Source organism: Stegodyphus dumicola, chromosome 1 (assembly GCF_044657685.1).
Source record: "Stegodyphus dumicola isolate Sdum_Otavi_A_Nest chromosome 1, ASM4465768v1".
NCBI classification, from domain to species: Eukaryota; Metazoa; Arthropoda; class Arachnida; order Araneae; family Eresidae; genus Stegodyphus; species Stegodyphus dumicola.
In genome coordinates, this window is record NC_140768.1 from 107716646 (window position 1) to 107735992 (window position 19347).

General features: G+C 31.3%; 1 protein-coding gene across 2 annotated transcripts in view; it reads left to right on the plus strand.

Annotated features, from left to right (window-relative positions):
- The first annotated feature begins 8502 nt into the window (after positions 1–8502).
- LOC146999192 (uncharacterized) overlaps positions 8503–19347 on the plus strand; it is a 68236-nt gene continuing 57391 nt past the window's right edge. Inside the window, exon 1 of one of the 2 annotated variants that reach the window (XM_085819029.1) lies at positions 8503–8605. The gene's annotated coding sequence lies outside the window, so the exon portion shown is untranslated. Of the gene's footprint in view, positions 8692–19347 lie in introns of both variants that reach the window. The other variant, XM_085819016.1, reaches the window with a different exon arrangement.

Below are 19347 nucleotides of genomic sequence, written 5' to 3' on the forward strand. Positions count from 1 at the left end.
ATTTTCAGAAATTTACGATTCCAAAATATAATAATTTTACTTTATTTCTCATTATATGAATATACAGCAACATGAGAAATTTGTATCTGCTTCTTTTAAAAAATAATATTTTAAATCTGAACTAATAGAAAAATTCAAACAAACAATTTTCTCTTACAATTTTTATGCTTTTTTATTGGTGTAAATAAGAAAAAATACTACAATACAAAAAAATGGATTTTTGAAAGTTTTTGTTTAAAATTCTTAATTGTAGTGCTTTTTTTAAAATTATAGGTAAATATTATAGCATGATATTCTACAAAGGAGTTTTGTTTCAATAATATTTCATAATACATCATAGTGATAAACATTTTAATAATTTTTATGCATTTATTCTAATGTTAAAAATTGTATTTAACCGCAATAATTAACTTGTGCTAGTATATTATAGTGATTATTTTTTTAAATTTATTTCTAGTTTTGCATAAGTTTTCTTATTTATTGTGAATTTCTTTTATTAGCCCAAAGGGGCAGCAGCTCAGAAAGGCTATTAGCTTTGAAACGGCATTTTGCTTTGTTTCACTATAAATGTCCGTTTCACTTTGCAAACTGTGGCCACCAAATATTATCGCTCTGTATTATATTTAAAGAAATTAAATAACGAAGAATCTGCATGAATGCATGTATGTTTCTTGCACTGAGGAAAAACGATGGAATTTAGAGCCATCAAATTTTGAATAACGTAATCGTCTGCCCGAAGGCCCACCAGCGGCCGAGCGGTAAAGACGCTGAACACTGGTAGTTCGGTCTGAGGTTCGAATCCCGCGAACGGGCTGGCTGCATGGGCGTTTTCCCCATGTGTAACGTGTATACGAGCCAGTTTCCCTTAGAAAGTCCTCCACGAAAGGCATCCCTCCCTTTAGGCAGATAGCCCTCGTGTGCTTTGCCATAATTAAATACACCACACCACACCACGTCTGCCCGAACATAGGCACCTGGTCTAATTTTGAATTGGTTTTAATCCATTTCATATTTTGTAACTTTAACAAAGTTTTGATTAACAAACTCAACTAGTTCAAAGACAGCAATAGCAACCCTGCACAGAAAATAACATTTTTATCTCAAGCATGGAAATTCTAAAGATACGCCATTTTCAAATATTTTGAGATATTGCTCTTGAATTGAAGCTCTGGGTTGATCTCTGCAATGTAATTTAAATTGTAATTTAGTACTTAATGTATTCTTTTGTTATAGGAGATTGTCTACTCTTATTTTCTTTAATTATATCATGCATTAAGCACACGACCACCAAATTTGTAAATAACTAGTATTTATGAGAACTTTTTTTTCAAATGTGGACTACCAGCTCATGTGCTTATTTTTGGGGTGTATGTTTGGCGGATAGTTTGGCTCAGGGTGTTTTACTTATTTACTTATTTTCTTGGAACTTTTTCATAGATCTGTTTCTAAGGTATACATTCAGAAAAAATACTTTTTTGGTGGATCAGGTACTCTGGTGTTGCACTACCTTCATTAATTCCCTTGAAAGAGTCAGTTTTCATGTTGGAAGTTTAACTATACATACAAGTTTAATAGATCCAAATAGATGGAACACAGTTTAGCTCAATTTTAGCAGTGGAATTTTATCTACGTAATAAAATTGCCAACTCCGACATTAGAAGCTCACAGTCTTGAAATATAGACATTATCATACTAAGCAATGGGTTAAAACAAATTTTCATTGATAAAGATACATCAAACACTGTTTATTATATTTTCACTTTCATAATGGTAATCTTGTACAAAATACATGCTTAGTGAATGAAAATGTTTATTTTATGAGATTATTCTCAAACTTTGATGTAATAAATTTGCAGTCCTTTTTAGTCTATTATCGTCGCTGAAAAAGATTGTTAAAGCTATTCTGAAAAGACGAAAATGTAACCTCACATCAATATAGGTTCTGTGGGTTTTAGCACTGCCATAAAATTTTCTCCTTTCCACAAGAAGTTACAGACAGTTTGTTTTCCAACCAGTCGACCATCAGCATTGAAGTAATCATCAATCAAAACAGTTTTAGCGTAGTTGTTTTATATCATGTCAAATCAAAAAAAGTTGCACCAAATAGTTTGTCTTCATAATCTTATTGTGATATGTAATATATTTATATAGCCATTTCTGCAGATGAAAAAATGTGATTTTTCTAGCATAAAAAGCATCACTTAGTCTATTCATATAAATTGTTGCAAATGCAAATTTATATATTAGAAGCTACACAACAAGTAAAAAATTATATTTAATGTAAAAAAAAAAAAAAATTCTGTTCAACTCTTCACAAGGAAAAAGAAAATTGATAGCACTCCAAAATCCATAAAATAAACCTTTCCTGGGTTGAGTGCTCCATTTAATCTTGGGACAATTTTCATTTCTAAACTAACAAGGAAATTACATATTGCATGTGCTCTCACAAGATGCCACCAAAATTTAAGTATTTTTAAAATTCTTGATATCCCATGTTTAAAACATAGCCATTAACTGGACTAAAACATACTGCAGTAGAAGACCTTCAAATGGAAGAAACTAATATCGAGTTCTATTTCCATATTATTAAACTTCCAGAAACTATGAAATTCTAAACAGTATTTTACAATATTTAACGAATATTGTAAACATACCGTGAAAATTCTGGCACACAGAGAATTTGGAATTTTTATAAAAATATCACTTAGGTCTTTCATACACCATATAAAAGCTATGTATTTTTTACAAAATATGGATTATAAATAACATTGATTAGATATTATTGAAATGCATATATAAATCTCAACTGTTTAAGTTTTCACGAGTTTTTTTTTTTTTTTTCCAGATGAGTGAAAATAATATAAAAAATAAATAGAGCGCTTGGAATTGATGTTACACACAATTCATGGACCAACTTCAATTATCAAAAAGTCTGATTATTATATTAAATTAATTAAATAAGCTATGTATAATTTTAATTTAAACATAAATTTAAGATGCACTACAATATGTCTCTAAGAATGTTATTTCCGAAAGTAGCATAGATGATAAACTAAAGATCTCACAGCAAGTGTTGCCATGCCATGAGCTTTGGATTCTGGCAGCATAATGGAATGTAACAGCTAGAAAGAGTAGGAAGATTGCAATATAAATCTTCCCGCGAATGGGCTGGCTGCATGGGTGTTTTCGTGGTTTTCTCCATGTGTAACGTGTATACGAGCCAGTTCCCTTAGAAAGTCCTCCACGAAGGCATCCCTCCCCTTAGGCAGATAGCACTAGTGTGCTTTGCCATAATTAAATAAACCAAACCAAACAATATAAATATTTCTGATAACATTTTATACTTTTTTGTTGCCTTTTCTATCCTCCTCAATATCATAAACACATATGCTATTCATTTCTTTGGTTACTTTTAATGCAACTGTTTAACTCCTGTAATGTTTCTCTCAATTCTTACTTTAGGTATTGATTGTATACTTTTGTCATTTTTGTTTTGATGTGTACATGTATTAAAATAACATAACAATTTGTATGATGCATGCTTCAGTGAACCAAAAAAATTAAAATAAAAGTAGTGAACTTTCACTACTTTTATTTTAATTTTTTTTCTTTTTTCTTCCAGTAATGAACAGTCATGTTATTTATGTACATGAAATGGTACTAAATAATTTTAGATTTTGCGAGGGATACAATCAGTTACATATTTAACATTAAAAGATGTTGAGCGTAGGAAAGAAATATCAGATAAATTTCTCCAAACAGGAAAATGTTTGAAAAATCTTTCTTTTCATAGAATATGTGTATGCACTTAATAGTTAATAAAATATGAATCATTCTATAAAATGAATAGCAAGTTTTTACAAGAATCTTATTTTTGCAGAATGAAAGTCAATATTAAATTTGTCAAACCAAACCAAAGAGGAAAAATAATTTAAAATATAGCCTATATTATACCTCCTTTAAAAAAATCTACTTATTTACAATCAGTTTAAATTTTTTTAAATTATTTTTTTGTGTATAAAGACCACAGCAGCTGATACGTGCTTGCATGTACCACACGTGTTTCAGGAGTTAAATAACATGCTTCATTTAACTGTCATTTCGCAGAACAGTAGCTACCTGCTCTTAAAATGTAAATAACAGACATAAAGGTTATTCTTTTTCACATTCAATTTCCTGTTTATTTAAGAACAGAACATCACCTATCAGCCATAAAGTTAGTCACACAATTTTTGCCAATTTACAAAGTCGTCAACTAGTTGAATGAATTAGAAGTTAATACGCCTAAGATAAGAAAAATATAAAATAAAATAAATGCTTGTATAGCTTTGAAAAATGTTTCAATCTCGTACAAAGAAGGGTTTTCACATTCATAAATCAAAGCTGCTAATGAAAAACAAAACTTTTTATTTTCCTCGTACAAAGTCCAATAATGCCCTTATTTACCCATTATATAGATGAGATTTAAATTAATGTAATTAACATTTAATTAGCCAAAATGCAGTCACCTGCTGGCATGGGATCGCATGCTCATATTGGATAATATAAATATGCGAAGTATTTGCATTCAGACAAACTTTTGCACAATTTACAAACAATTAATCTTACACAGTTTATTGAATGAAATTAGCCATTTTATTTTTAAGAAATACTAAACTAAGTAAATATAGCACCACTAACACATATTCCTTAGCGCCCACCAGCGGCCGAGCGGTAAAGTCGCTGAACACTCGTAGTTCGGTCCGAGGTTCGAATCCCGCGAACTGGCTGGCTGCATGGGCGTTTTCGTGGTTTTCCCCCATGTGTAACGTGTATACGAGCCAGTTTCCCTTAGAAAGTCCTCCACGAAGGCATCCCTCCCCTTAGGCAGATAGCCCTGGAGGCTTTGCCATACTCACACACACACACATTCGTTAGTATTTCACGCTATAGTAACATCAGCACGCGGTCTTCGAACATGAGCATTTGTGAGCGCTTGGATGTAAGGCTCCTACATACCAGGTTGAATCATCAGGCATTCGCGATCCCAAGTGGGAGATTTAATGTCGGCTGTGTAGTTACGGTGCAACAATTTTTTGTGTAAAATGGGCGGATGTACAGCTATTAATTGTTCAAATCATTCACGGAAAGGTCATACATTGGTAAAATTTCCTAAAAATGAAGAAAGAAGAAAAATATGGGTAAATAATTGCCGAAGAGACAATTGGAAACCTGGTCCAGGCGCTGAACTTTGCTTAGTAAGTATAATGTTAATTACGCCTTCATTTAGAGTTTATATCTTCTCTGATGTTTTAATGTGCAAGTAAAGTGAAATTCTTGTGTACAATAACCTGAGTATCTGCCAATTTCTGTAATAATAGCTATAATTAAATTAGTCTAGGGTTAATGTACCCATCGCCAAACATCGCCAATGTGGATGTTTTGAATGTGGAAAAGAAATTTCTCTTCTAATATAAAGTGCAGATTTTGTTTTCCTGTGCTAATTGTGGAATTTATACTAATGTAACATAAAAATCATTAGCGTATTGAAATTCATTAAAAAATAAATAATAATTTGGATAAGTCAAGATAAAATCTGAATGTTTGCTAAAGATATATGTAACATTATACTATAGTTGCAATATCATTGGAATGATATATAATTTTTTTCTTTATTTTATAATCACTATTGTTAAAAAGTTAGATGAGTTGTTTATGCACGGTGCCCTTTACTGTTTCTTGGTTAAAATAACTTCCAGAATTTTGACATTGACATCTGAAGTCAATAGAATAAATTGAATAGTGTGAGACAAAATATATATAATCTGACTTCAATAATTGCAAGGATTGTGCAAGTTTATTTATAATCACAGTATTATACAATTTGGCAATGGAGTAAAGATTTAGAAATGAATGCAGAACATTCAAATTATTATTTTCTTGTTTCTAATATATAGAAATATAGTTTATTTTCCAGTATAAAATTTCACTTAAGTTTTACTTAAAAGTATGGGGAAGCAGATTTGTTTCATGCATGATCTTTATAATACTGGTATGAAATGAATGAATTTTAATCTGTAAACAATTTTTTGTTAATATTGAAATACGTTTCTTTGGTTACATTTTTAGGCACTTGTGGATCATGTCAGACAACATGCAATAGGAAAAAAGATGTCCGTGTGCATAAATTTTCCCATTGTGTTACTTCATTTCATCTAAATTTCAAGGATAATTCTTTTCATTTTTATATGGCATGTTATCAGTATAAAGGCTAGTGAAAATAAATTGGTATGTGTATCTGTTTTTGAAGTGTAATGCTTAAATAAAAAGATGGTGTGTGTTTCTTCATTTAAACAAAATTTCAAGGATAGTATTTTTCAGTGTTGTACTGTTTGTTATTTCTCAATGTAAAGGATAACAAGGGGAAAAAAAGCTGATATGGTATATCTGTTTTTTAAGCATGATAATTTTATTTATTTCCTTAGTGATGCATATATATAGAGAGAAGGTATTTGGTCCAACTGAAGTTATAATAAATCTAATTTTACTAGATCTCTCCCTCCCCTCAGGTGTAGAAAATTTTCAAGTGCAGAAAGTTTATTTACAGAATTAATTCATTTCTGATAAACTTATTATCGTTAATTTTTTATATAACATGTTATTAAGTTACACATTTGACTACTGTGTAATAAACTTGTATTTAGGGCAAAAAATTAACTATAATTTTGCATCTGGTGACTAATATCATATGCTTCTAAGAATATTACTTTAACTTTTTCCATAATTTTTGTATTTAAGGAACATGAAACTGTTATTTTGATATACTTAAATAATAAAAGTGTGTATCTGAATCAATTAATGGATACAAATATTTTACAGTTATTTTTAGAAGATATTTGCCATATCGCTTCTAATAATTCATGAAGTATGTTAAAATATAGGTAAATAATTTGGTGCAGAATTCAAATTTAGGGGTACTTTTCGCCCGGTGGAAATTGTCATCAAAATGTCCTGAACAGACTTTTTGTTGATAATAACTTCCAGGCTTATCAGTACCTCCTTTTGAGTGGAGGGTATGCAAATATAGTACTCAATTTAAATTACATTGTGATTGCAATAATATTGTGGTATTAAATAAGTGATTATAATTACAATTTAGGTAATTGCATTGTAATTATATTACATTGTATCTGTGAACTCTTAATTTCATTACTTTATGCAATTATGTTGTAAGTGCATAATCTAATTGCAATAATATAATCTATTCGCAATTACAAAATAATTATAAATGTAGTTAGATCTTAAATAGAGGCCAATTTAATACTTTTAAATTTTCGCAAGATAACTTCCCATTAAGGTTCATTTGGAGGAAACTATGCAAATGCTAAAAAAGAAGTTATGCTAAATTTACATATTTTGTACAGTACTTTCTTGTTATAATGCTGTTCACTATATCTTCAATACTTTTTTAAATTTAACGACATTCTTTACAATCACTGTGGTGCTTTAAAAAGAAGTTTCTTAGTTATGCTTTCTAATAAGAATGGGTTTAAAATTAAGTATTATGTATAATAACTAGCAGTTAAAAGAACTTGACTGCATGAAAATGCTGTTGCTGTGTAAAATAAAAAATAAGCTTTCTTTTATGCTTTGAAATGAATTACATGTGGTTAAGTCGTCCTTTTACAATTTAAGAATGTGGTTAACACACATTCTTAAATTGGACAGGTTTTATCTAAATTATTAGTATAAAATATATAAACTATGAATTATTTTGTAACATAACTCAAATTACAAAATTCATTCTATATACGTTCAAAGTTATTATCTTGTATGGAATAACTGTTTTTTAATTTAGGTAAAAATTGGATTTTTAGAAGTATTACAAATACAATGCAACACAAAGGTGATCTGATTGGAGAGGAAGGACTTTTTATTACGGTTTCCAGTTCGTATTTATATTACAATTGGTGAAAAGCATCCAAAACACAGAATGCTGTACTTTTTTCTTCCATATATGTTATGAAATATTTTACACATTTAAAAGAAAGTGTTTCTTCAGTCTTGCACAATTATTTCCATATACCTCAGACTTAAATGACAACATATTCTTAAGTTATTTTTTTAGTATGAATTTATAGTGTTTTTATGGATATTTTTGTTAAAATGTCATTAAGATAAATTTATTTGCACACTCTACGCTTTAACTATTTCCCCATTTGACACTATTGAAAGTTTTTATTCATATCTTATTTATTTTAGTCTGCTAACGAAACTGAAACATCTAAAGAATAAGTTATTTTGAATATGTTTACAAAATATACGCGAAATTTTTATTTAAATGAAAACGTCTATATACTATTCAAGAATTAATAAATTATTCGAAAAGTTTATATGCGCTGAATGCCGCGATTCTATAAAATAAATCTTTAAAAAAACAGCAGACATTCAGCCAGCGTGTGCGATAAACGCGCCAAAATTGGCAGCGCGTTCACTCCCTCGCCAGAGGAGCCTTACTTGGACGAAATTCCCGTTTTCCCTCTGTCATTCCGTAACCCGTGCGATGAGCAAAACTAAGGTTTGGGGTCTAGACGCTTATGTATTGGACGCGCACTCCCAGTATTAGGTAAGTGACGTAGACATTGTTTCGAAAGCGAGCTACAGTTTAGAACGTTTGGCGTAAACGTATTCGTATTGTTGCACATTTTACTGGTAAGTGCAGCATTTTTTATTTATAGCTCAAAATGAGTTAAGCTTCGATTTCTGTTTAGCTCATATTATAAGCAAATGGAAAAATTTGTCATGAAAACATGACTCAAAACCTCCCGCCATTCAACGTTAGAGTGATGTTAACTTTTTTATTAAGTCATACTGTTTCAAATGTGATAAATATTTTAGTGTATCGGAATTGTTCCACATTTATTATAAACAGGGAAAGGTTTCCCTTATCGGCACAGCTTTAGTATTAGTCCTTTTTGGCGAGAAATTTGTTTGGCGACATTTTGGAGCAATAAGCGTAAAATTATGATAACGTTAAATACTGAGCTCAAAAACATGCCGCCATTTCTGTCCACGTAACTTTATTGAATTTGGTAAGTATCGGAGCTTTGATGGCAGGAGGGATAAATTGCTTGTTTTTCTTAAAGTTACGTTTGTGTTAGGAAAGCACAACATTTAAAATATTTTTAAAAAAGCTAAAATTTGATAGTTAAAACTGATGCTTTTGATATTACATCACATGAGTCTTGACATTTTTTCATATGTCAACTCTGCATATTATTATAAACTCCATTCCCCAAGGGAAAAAAAAAAAACACATTTTGAGTAGCTTAAGGTAAACTCTTTGTGTTTCCTTTGCTAAGGAGATCAAAATTACCATGGTTTAAAAATACTTTTTTGCCTCATATTAGAACTATAGGCATGTGTAATTGCATGAATTCATAGGTTCAAATCAGGACCAAAATTATTGCTTTTATAACATTTTTATAATTTGACTGACTATAAGAAATATAATGTTGCTTAGATTATGGAATATATTGCTTATAATTTACAGTTCTCAAATTTTGTAAATCTTACAACCTAATAGTAGCTGTGTATGAATAACCTTCACTGAGTATTATTACTTTTATTAATAGTATGTTGACATAACAGTCGACTTTTTATTTTAAATTTTATGCCAATTTTCTACGTTACTTAAACATTTTATCTAACAGAAATCTGAATTTTTTGTAATAAAAACTCTATAATAAAAGTAAGAGTACAATTTATATATAAAAATTTGACTACATGGCAAGCACTTAGGTACTGATTTCTTTAAATGTTATTATTATAAATTATTCATGTCTTTAAATGTTATTATTATAAAGTTTAGATATATTCTTATTAAGATATACTTTTATTCTCTTATAATGTTTAGATGTACAGTTAGTCTAGTACAGTTAGTATTTAGTCTAGATCGGATTTTGTTGACAATCCGCCATTTTTTTCCGATCTTGAAAGCCGGTATACATTGGCGACCGAAGTTTGTCGCCAAATCAAAAAATCGCCAGAAGGACCAATACTAAAGCTGTTCCATTTTATTGTTTCTGAAACGAAAATATAAATTTCTTAATCTAGAATATTCAAAACCAGTAATTTCACTTATATTATTAAATTCGATTAATGGATTTTAAATCCTAGCATTCTTAAGTTGAAGTGAATGTTTATAAACAAAAATACGAAATCATTAATTGAAATATAGTGTTATGTCCTCTCCCTAAATGGTGGTGTTCGTTGATGGCTGCCCGTTTGGCGAAGCCGAAATTTTTTAACGTCTTCTACGATTGTAACTTTCATTTCTAATCGGGTAGAACTTTCTTTCACCAGCATAAAAGGGCAGAATATAGTTTCAAACGATTTCGAGATAAAAAAGCTGTAAATGTAGTTGCATAACATACTTTCCTATCAGCAACACCACCTCAGAGAAGTGCCACACTGTTTCGTGTGGTCTACTAGATCATCGAATAACCCCCCCTTTTTTTATAATTATGATTATTAAAAAAATTACCCTTTATCGAGGAAAATGTTTCACATCAGTGAAATTTAAGTATGGGAATTTCTTTCTCCCCCCCCATTGATTTTTAGTATCATTTTAAGATTATTTGAGTTTAATCATAATCTCCTGGTACACATATGTAGAAACTCATATGGAAATTCAGCCAGTGTTTAATGAGTTAATATTTGTGTTTAGTATTTTTTTAACATCAGCATACATTACGAAATTTACCCATATATAACATGTATTGTTAGTTTTATCATATTTAAAAGTACTTTAATATATGAAGGCTTTCTTTCTCTACTTCAGATTTTCTCAGTATGAAAGTGTTAAAATAAGTATAAAATGAAATTAGCCAAAGGACATATAATTTAGAAAATCTGATTAAATTCTGATACCTTTTACATTTTTTTCCTTTTACAAAGCAAGGTCAGAGAAGATCTTGGTGTTTAATGTGCTTACTAATTTAATATATGCAACTTGAAGTGCAAATTTTAAATGTGCTTACTAATTTAAATGGGGAGGATGCACGCTGTATTATGTAATACGAGAATGTGCATGGGGTGTCAAGACACCCCAAACAATTAAATGACATACAAATTAAACATATTATTACAATTCAGTAAAAGAATGCATTCTATATTAATTGCAACATTTATTACGTAAAATAGCTTAAAATAATGCTAATTTTAAAATTAATAACAAATAGATAATTTTTTTTTCAGATGTCTAGGAATCATTGATTTCTAAGCAAAATGCATGTTTTTTATTTGTGAATGCAATTATAATCCAAATTTTGAAGAATTATTGCATGAACAATGAGTTATATAATTAATACTGAAATCAATTAGGCCCAAGAAGCATTAGATATTTTGTAATCTATACATGAAGCCTCAATTTCACAGTGCTCTTGACATATATTTTTTACACTTCACACATATAGTTTTTAATTTTCTTTTTTCCTTGAGCACATGTAACATCTTCTGTATTATATTTTGTTTTCTTTTTTTGTGGTTCATCAAATCATTTTCTGTAAGAAATTGGCCATTTCATAACTGGTATACCAATTGTCTGTGATAATGCTTCTTCCAGATTTATATAATGGAGATAGGATGCACTTTGCTTTTTCACTAGAACTGTTGACTTTCTTGTACGGCCCATCCGGCTGCTGACAGGGGTAAATAAAGCATATAAGGTTCTAGAATCAACCATAGCAAATATCTTTATACCATATCTTGCAAGTTTTTTAGGTGTATACTGCCGAAAGGAGCATCGTCCTTGAAAAGGTTCTAGCTTTTCATTCAAAGTCATGTATTCCCCTACGTGATATAATTTCCTTCAATTCTTGACAAAATTTTCAAATAAATCACTTATTGGAGCTAATTTTTGTCCTTTTCTATAAAATAGTCAGTTTGATGACAAGCAATGTCTTCTGAAGAATCGCACTCTTCTTCTGATTCAGACTCATGATCACTAAATATATCTTCATTATGTGAATCTTCTAATGTCTTTTTCTATAAAATCTTCATCCAACGAAACCCCTTCTAATAATTCTTGAAGTCTTTGCATTTCTTGATCATATGTCCAATGAGGAAAAGACCGAATAGAACGACTTGCATACGCCAAGGCTCACACTGAAAAATAGCAACACGAAAGCACGCGTGGGGTGTTGCCACACCCCAAACTATTATTTAAGCAACAGTAAATGCTCGGAATTTGCCGTTTCTTCTCGAGACATATAGAACATGACCTTGAAGGTCATCTTGAAGGTACTGATGCATCTAAACATTTCGGATTATAGGGGAAGATTGCCAGCGAATTTTTTTGAGTGTGGGATGCTGAAACACCCACGAGCTTCTTCCCGGGTTAATATATGCATCTTGAAATGCAATTTTTAAAATAAAAGTTGGAACTACTCTTACCTACGACCTCACTTGGCGACAAGAGAAACTCCATGGTGCCATATTACTATCTAAATTTTTTGTCTACATTTCGAACTTTAAGTCTAAAATGTCTCTAAAAAACGCGGTTTTCACACATGCAAAAACCACGTTTTGAACACACAATTTAGGCTAAAAATCTGAAAAAAAAAAAAAAAAAAAATTAGATATCAAAAATGAATAGTTTCTAACCAAAAAATATCTGACTAGAATCCATGTACATAGCGATATGTTATTAACTTAAAAAAAAATAATCTACAAATTGCACAATCTAGGCATTGCACAAAAATCAATAAAAGTAAAATAACTAAAATAAATTACAGACAATTAAAAAAACAACAATAACAACAGAAATTCATAGTAAAAAAAAAAAACAATGAACATAACATTCTACAAAATAAAAACAATAAAATAAAATGCACTTTGAATGAATGCTTTTTCAGACAGCAGAATGTAGCTTTAACATGCCGCCACATACTCTATTGTATTTATATGACAGCCGGACTCGCTATCCACAAAATTGATACTATAGTTAAAAAAAGAATTTGTTTAAAACCTTGTAGGATTTTACTCTGCACACAATCTAAAATATGGGACAGAAATCTTGCCACCATGTCTCTCATTGCAACATGAGTTTTCACAACTTTTCAAAACCCGCAATGACATGAACCAGCGAGCAAATAAAACCACTGCAGCAAAAGAGTAAGTTTCAATGTCAAAAGGGTTGCCATACAAACAACATCTTCCTCAAAACCATCACACAACACGCAATGGCGTCAAAAACCAGTGCAGAACACATATCGCCACATTTGGTGATTTTAATGCGTATATAAGATTAGAGCCTAAACTTTTTCTAAATTTAATGATTAAAAAAGTTTTTTTAAGTTGAAAAGTTGAAAATTTTTTAAAGTTTTTTTATTAATGATTTTTGGTTAATCTTTGGATTATGGTAACTTGGCGATTTTTTGGCAAAAATTTAGCAACCAACCCTGCTACAGCAACCTGCTAGTTTTTGTTTGGATGCCATTTTGTTTTCACGAAGTAAAGGCCTTTTTTTGTTTACTCATTTTTTCTAACAATCTGCTAGCCGAATTACACTTATGCTAAAACTTTTATGTAACAAAAGTGCTTAATCATGGCGAATATTAGGTGCGAAATTGGGAGAAAGTGCAGAATCGCAAACTGCTTGCCGCATTTTTAAGAATTGCACATACATGGTATCCATGTACACGTTGACCTTTTTTCACTTAAAAAAAAAATCCCAGAATTGCACAAAAATGGCATTGCGCACACTCTTGACTTTATCCATGTACACTGCTGAAGTCCTAGCTAGTAACCTTTATCGCCTTACCAAAATGTCGCCAAATTACCTGTTACCATATTCTAAAGATTAGCCGATTTTTTTGGCACTTGTATGTTAGCACAACCACCGTAAGATAATATGGAGAATTTTACGACACATGTGCCAGAGTTTGGCACATTCTGAAACTGGCAGTTTCTCTCAGGTGGTTGTGATAATACACAAGTACCGATTTTTTTCTTGTGTGTAATTGTTTACCATGCCCTAATATCTTCGTGCATATTTGTTTTTAGATTTCCTTGTACTTCTTTCCTTTTTTACTATTTCCTTTGTTTCTTTTTTGTTTGTTTGTTTGGAAAATCCACAAGCATCACATGTGCTACATTTATTTCTTCAAAATCTTTCTTTGCTAAACCTTTTGAAAAAGGAAATTAAAGAGATGAATTTTATAGTAATTCACATGCTCTATAAACAGTACTTTCTATTTGATCATAATGAGAATTTCAATAACTAGAAACAAAAACTATAACCCTAAGTTTCAGCTTCTCAGAAATTACAATGTGGAAAGCGTTCTGTTGATTATTGGGGTTCCAATCAAAAGTATTTTTGCAGTCGTGTGTAATCAAATTAACTTTGTAAATAAAGAAAAATATATGGTTTGTGAAAATGTAAGTATTTAAAGATGAATTATGCACTGTTGTCCAATCTCTTCATTAATGTTGATTTATACAATTGTTTTGTCAGAAGCTGCTTGAACATCTCAATTACAAATAATTTCATCAGAAGTGTTAAGACAAAAAAAAAAAAAAAAAAAGGGACACACATGCTCCCTGTTTATTTTCCAACAGAACAAATTGATACTTGTAAATTAAAGACCAGTGACTTCCATGGCAAGGAAAGTTAAACGTAAATTTATAGTAGATTTTTTTGTGGTATGCATTTAAGTATCCAAAGTGCCATAAAATCATCATTTAACCTCTCGGAACATGCACAGGACAAATTTTACCCCAGTGTTTTTCTCCCAATGTATAGCTAAATGCCATTTTCTTTTTTTTTAAATGAATGTATAAATGACTAATAGCTATGCGAATTCTGTTGAAACTTTTTTTTCCAGTTTTAATTCGAGATAATCTTTCTTTAAATTATACACACATTTCCATATTGCTTACCTAAAGTAAGCCATAAAAATCAAAATTTATACAAAATTACTAATTTATTTAAGATTTCTTATACAGTACAAAGTCTAATCCGGACTCGTCGGGACTTCGGCGATTCTGGATTAGGGATTTTCCAGATTATAGATAATCAATTTAAATCTGGTAAGATGGCATGTAGAAATTATCACCTTGCAAGACAACTCTTTTAGAACTTGTAAAAAATCTATCCTGAAAAGTTAAAGGAAGTAGCCCTAACAGTAACAGCTCTTCCCTCTACTCAAGTTAGCGTGGAAAGACTTTCTCAGCTTTGAAGTTTATCAAATCAGATCTATAGCCCTCCAACAAAGAAGATCTTGATGAAGCTAGACTGTTTCTTAGAAATAACTAATGCCAGTTTTTCCATTTCATAATAAATGCTAATTAATACAGTCAAAAGTCTTTAATCTGGACGTCCATAATCCGGACCTCTTAAGCTACAAACTTTTTGCGCATGCATTACCTTTAAGCTAAGCTAAAATTATCTATTTCAGTTAATGTTGCAGATTGCGTTGTTACTTAATCTTCTAATTGGATCCGGCTTATTATTTTTTGCAGACTGTTAGAGCAATTTTATAAAAGTAAGCTTGAACTTTCGATTATGTCAAATAGAATTTCCGATGCTGGAGCTTCCAAAGGATCTACAAAGCAAAAGCATGTTTCGATGTCCATCAAACAAAAAGTGGAATTGCTGCAAAAGTCATATCCTTTTTTTTTCTCTAACCATTCCGAAATCTTTTTATCAATTTCACGCTGCTGTGTGTGTGTAGGGGGGGAGGAACGTGGCGGTGCGCAATGAACTGGAAGTTGATCTGTCAGCACTATCCTTATCTTCAGGGCAGATGTTTTTATTTTATTTGGCTTATAATTCCTTACTAGACGTAGTATTTCATCTCAATGTTCTCCATCTTTGATATGATTTAAATCAAATTCCTCGTCATTATAATTCGCTTCCGATAGTGAAGAAAGTGACAGAGAGGTTATTGAAAACGAAAAAATTTTGATTGACAAATTAGTTGGTATTCTCGACACAGCAATTATAGGACTTGAACAGCAGAACTTTGTAACTGAATAAGAAATTATGTCTGTTTATAGAATTAAAGAGAAAGTATTATCACATAAAACGAAGCAACTTAAACAATCTACATTGAAAGAAATGTTTAATAAATTAAACAAATAAATGTTAACCTTTTTTTTGTTTTGTAAATTTTGATACCCTTTAGATCATAATTGTTCTTCATTTCATAAATTACGGTTTCATATTTTTAATTTTATAATTTCTGCATGCCATCTTACCAGATTTAAACTGATGATCTATAATCCGGAATCACCAAAGTCCCGATGAGTCCAGATTACAGACTTTTGACCGTATAAACAATTTGCTATGCCATCATTTTTTTTTTTTTCCTGTAGCATCTATTACTTCTTTTGTGTATAAAAAATAAACTGTAACCCATACGTATATGTTTACACACGCATATATATATATATGAGAGAGTCAGAGTCTTTAAAATTCCAAGAGTCAGAATCAGTCATTTTTCCTACAGACTCCACAGCCCTGCTGTTGACAGATGAGGCAATGGAGATACGAGGTTGGTTAAATTACTGAGTATGAGACACAGCTGCAAACTCTCCCGGTTTTTCATGTCATCTCTCCATGTTCCCATAAATCACTGAATCTTCCAATTTTTAATTTTTAGTCTTCACTAAGGAAAGTCTTTCCCAGCAATAAAAGAAATTTGAATGAATGAAACTTAAATTGGGCAAACTCTATTCCTGTAAGTTGTATGTAAATTCAATGTAAGTTGTTTAAGTTGCTTCGTTTTATGTGATAATACTTTCTCTTTAATTCTATAAACAGACATAATTTCTTATTCAGTTACAAAGTTCCGCTGTTCAAGTCCTATAATTGCTGTGTCGAGAATACCGACTAATTTGTCAATCGAAATTTTTTTGTTTTCAATAACCTCTGTGTCACTTTCTCCTGCAGTCATTGGATCTCTGTCAATGCAAGCATTATTTGCATGGTATAAATTTGTAGTCTCAGTAAGCATGATTCTACCATGACTGATTTCTGAGGTATGCTGGTATAAGTCCTTTCTTCTACCATAACATGACCTTCAATGCGAAAAATGATGAACTAATGCAATTTCTGAAGGAAATACTGACATTTCAGTATGCTTTTTCATGTAATTTCGAGGTGTCATTACTCTTGCTGTAATGCATGTGTACTGTGAATTGCTAATAATTTGCATATCCTAGCGTATTTTATATTTCATTCAAGTTTGTTGTGCATTTGCTTCGTAGTGTAGCAATTTTTAATGGTACTTTTTCTTATAATCTTTTGTAATTATGTTGTGTTTGAGAAGTTATCATTGTCTTTAAATGAAATATATTCATAGAGAGATCTATCCAAGATTGATTGATATCCTTCATTTTTCTGGAGGTTTTGCTATATTTTCTGGTTGTTTACACCCCTATCAAAATGTAAAGAACTCTGGTGACTTTAGAGAGAAACATTTGTTTGAGTATACTTGTCAGTTTCAAATAATACCTTTTTAAACAGAAGCCTCTCTACTGGAAAGCTGTAAATTTAGCAATGTCACAAATTGTTGGTTGTGTCAATGCTGAAAGATAGCTCCTTTGGTCAAACCAAGGCCAACTCAATGTGGTCATTCAGATGGCATTAAGAAGTTAGGGGGAATTGTCCTTGGTCATGAGAAGATGCTTTAGTGAATTACAGTGTTGTTTTAGTAGGTTGAATGTCTGTATGTTTAATATAAACTTCATTTTTTTTCCAGTTTCCATTATGCCTCTAAAATGTGTGCCATTATGCCAAGAAAATTATAATTATGGTCCCAAATTGTCAGTATACAGATTTCCTTAACTCCTTAACAAGATTTGTTAAAGAATTACTAAAATCGATACCACGAGAAACTTGTACCACTTTGAATTATTCTAGGGTAACTTAGTGTAATTTGAAATTTAATGAGGTATTTGCGTCTGCATTTAAAAGAATGGATGCATTAATATTATGGAATTTCATATCTGTTAGTATGCATTATTACTGGTTATCAAAATTAAAGGATAATGAGAAAAAATATGCTTACTAAGTTAACATTGCAACCAATGCCCAGTGCTGTAATTATTTATGTTAATTAAATTCAGAGGAACCCTAAAATGCGCTTCCAGGCATATGTTAGCCCCGGAAATATGTAAATCTGATGATTGGCAATGTGGTGCACAATGGACATGTTGGAATTTCTTTCTGTAGTGTTGTTCAAAGTGAATGTGATTTCTGATAGTGATCAGTAGTTATAGCTCAAAGGCATAATTTAAGTGAAGGTTAAAAGTGTGGAATAATTGGTAGAATTGAGGGAAGTCAGCCCAAGATTTGGATATTCCTTAAAGTGTCATATCAAGAGTTTGGAGCTACTTAAGTACTGGATCAGTTGATAGACGGCCTAATCAAGGGCAACAGCAATAACTGCATCAGAAGACTGTTTTCTGTCCTTGTTGGCTCAAAAAACTGTCAAAATGACTACAATACAATGACATGAGATTTATTTGGCTGTAGACTTTCAGGTTACCACATATTCTACTGTTAGATGAAGGCTTAACGAGGTTAAATGGTATGCAAGAAAACCAGTGGTTTATATCACAGTCACTCCAGCTTCCAAACGGGCCCTTTGAAACTGGTGCCATCATTATGTTTAATGCAGCCAAAAAGACTGGGCCCCACCTATTCTTTACTGGTGAGTCCAGATATAGTCTGAACAGTGATTCTGGATATGTTTTGATCTGGAGAAAAGAAGGAACACACAACTTGCCTTCCATTGTTCATGAAATATCCCGTTTCCATGACAATGGTTTGGGGAGGAATCATGACTAATGGCTGCATCGAGCTGCATATCTTTCAAGGAGGTTCTGTAACCACTCAGAGATATGTGGACGAGATATTGGAATCCAAAGTTAGTCTGTTTAGAGGTGCTATTGGCCCAAAGATTTTGCTAATGGATGGCAGTGCTCGGCCTCAATGAACGTATGTGGGGTCAGAATACTCTCACTCAAATGGATTGGCCACTTTACTCACTCGATTTGATTGAGCATGTGTGAGACTTCTTAGGTTGCCAAATTCCTCCCTAGACACTCCAGGAGTTGAAAAGTGAACTTTTGAAAGAATGGCATGCAATTCCACAAGACTTGATCAGCACTTAGGAGGTGACCATAGAGAAACATTTTTTCCACAACAGGTGACTTAATTTTCATTTTCTAGTTTTCATAAATTTGGTTTAATTTTAATATTTCGGGAATGGTCACCTGCCAAACATTGTAATTGATGTTAACTAATGCTTTTGTATGTATTTCCATTACTCCTAGAATCCTGCCCTTTGAAAAAGT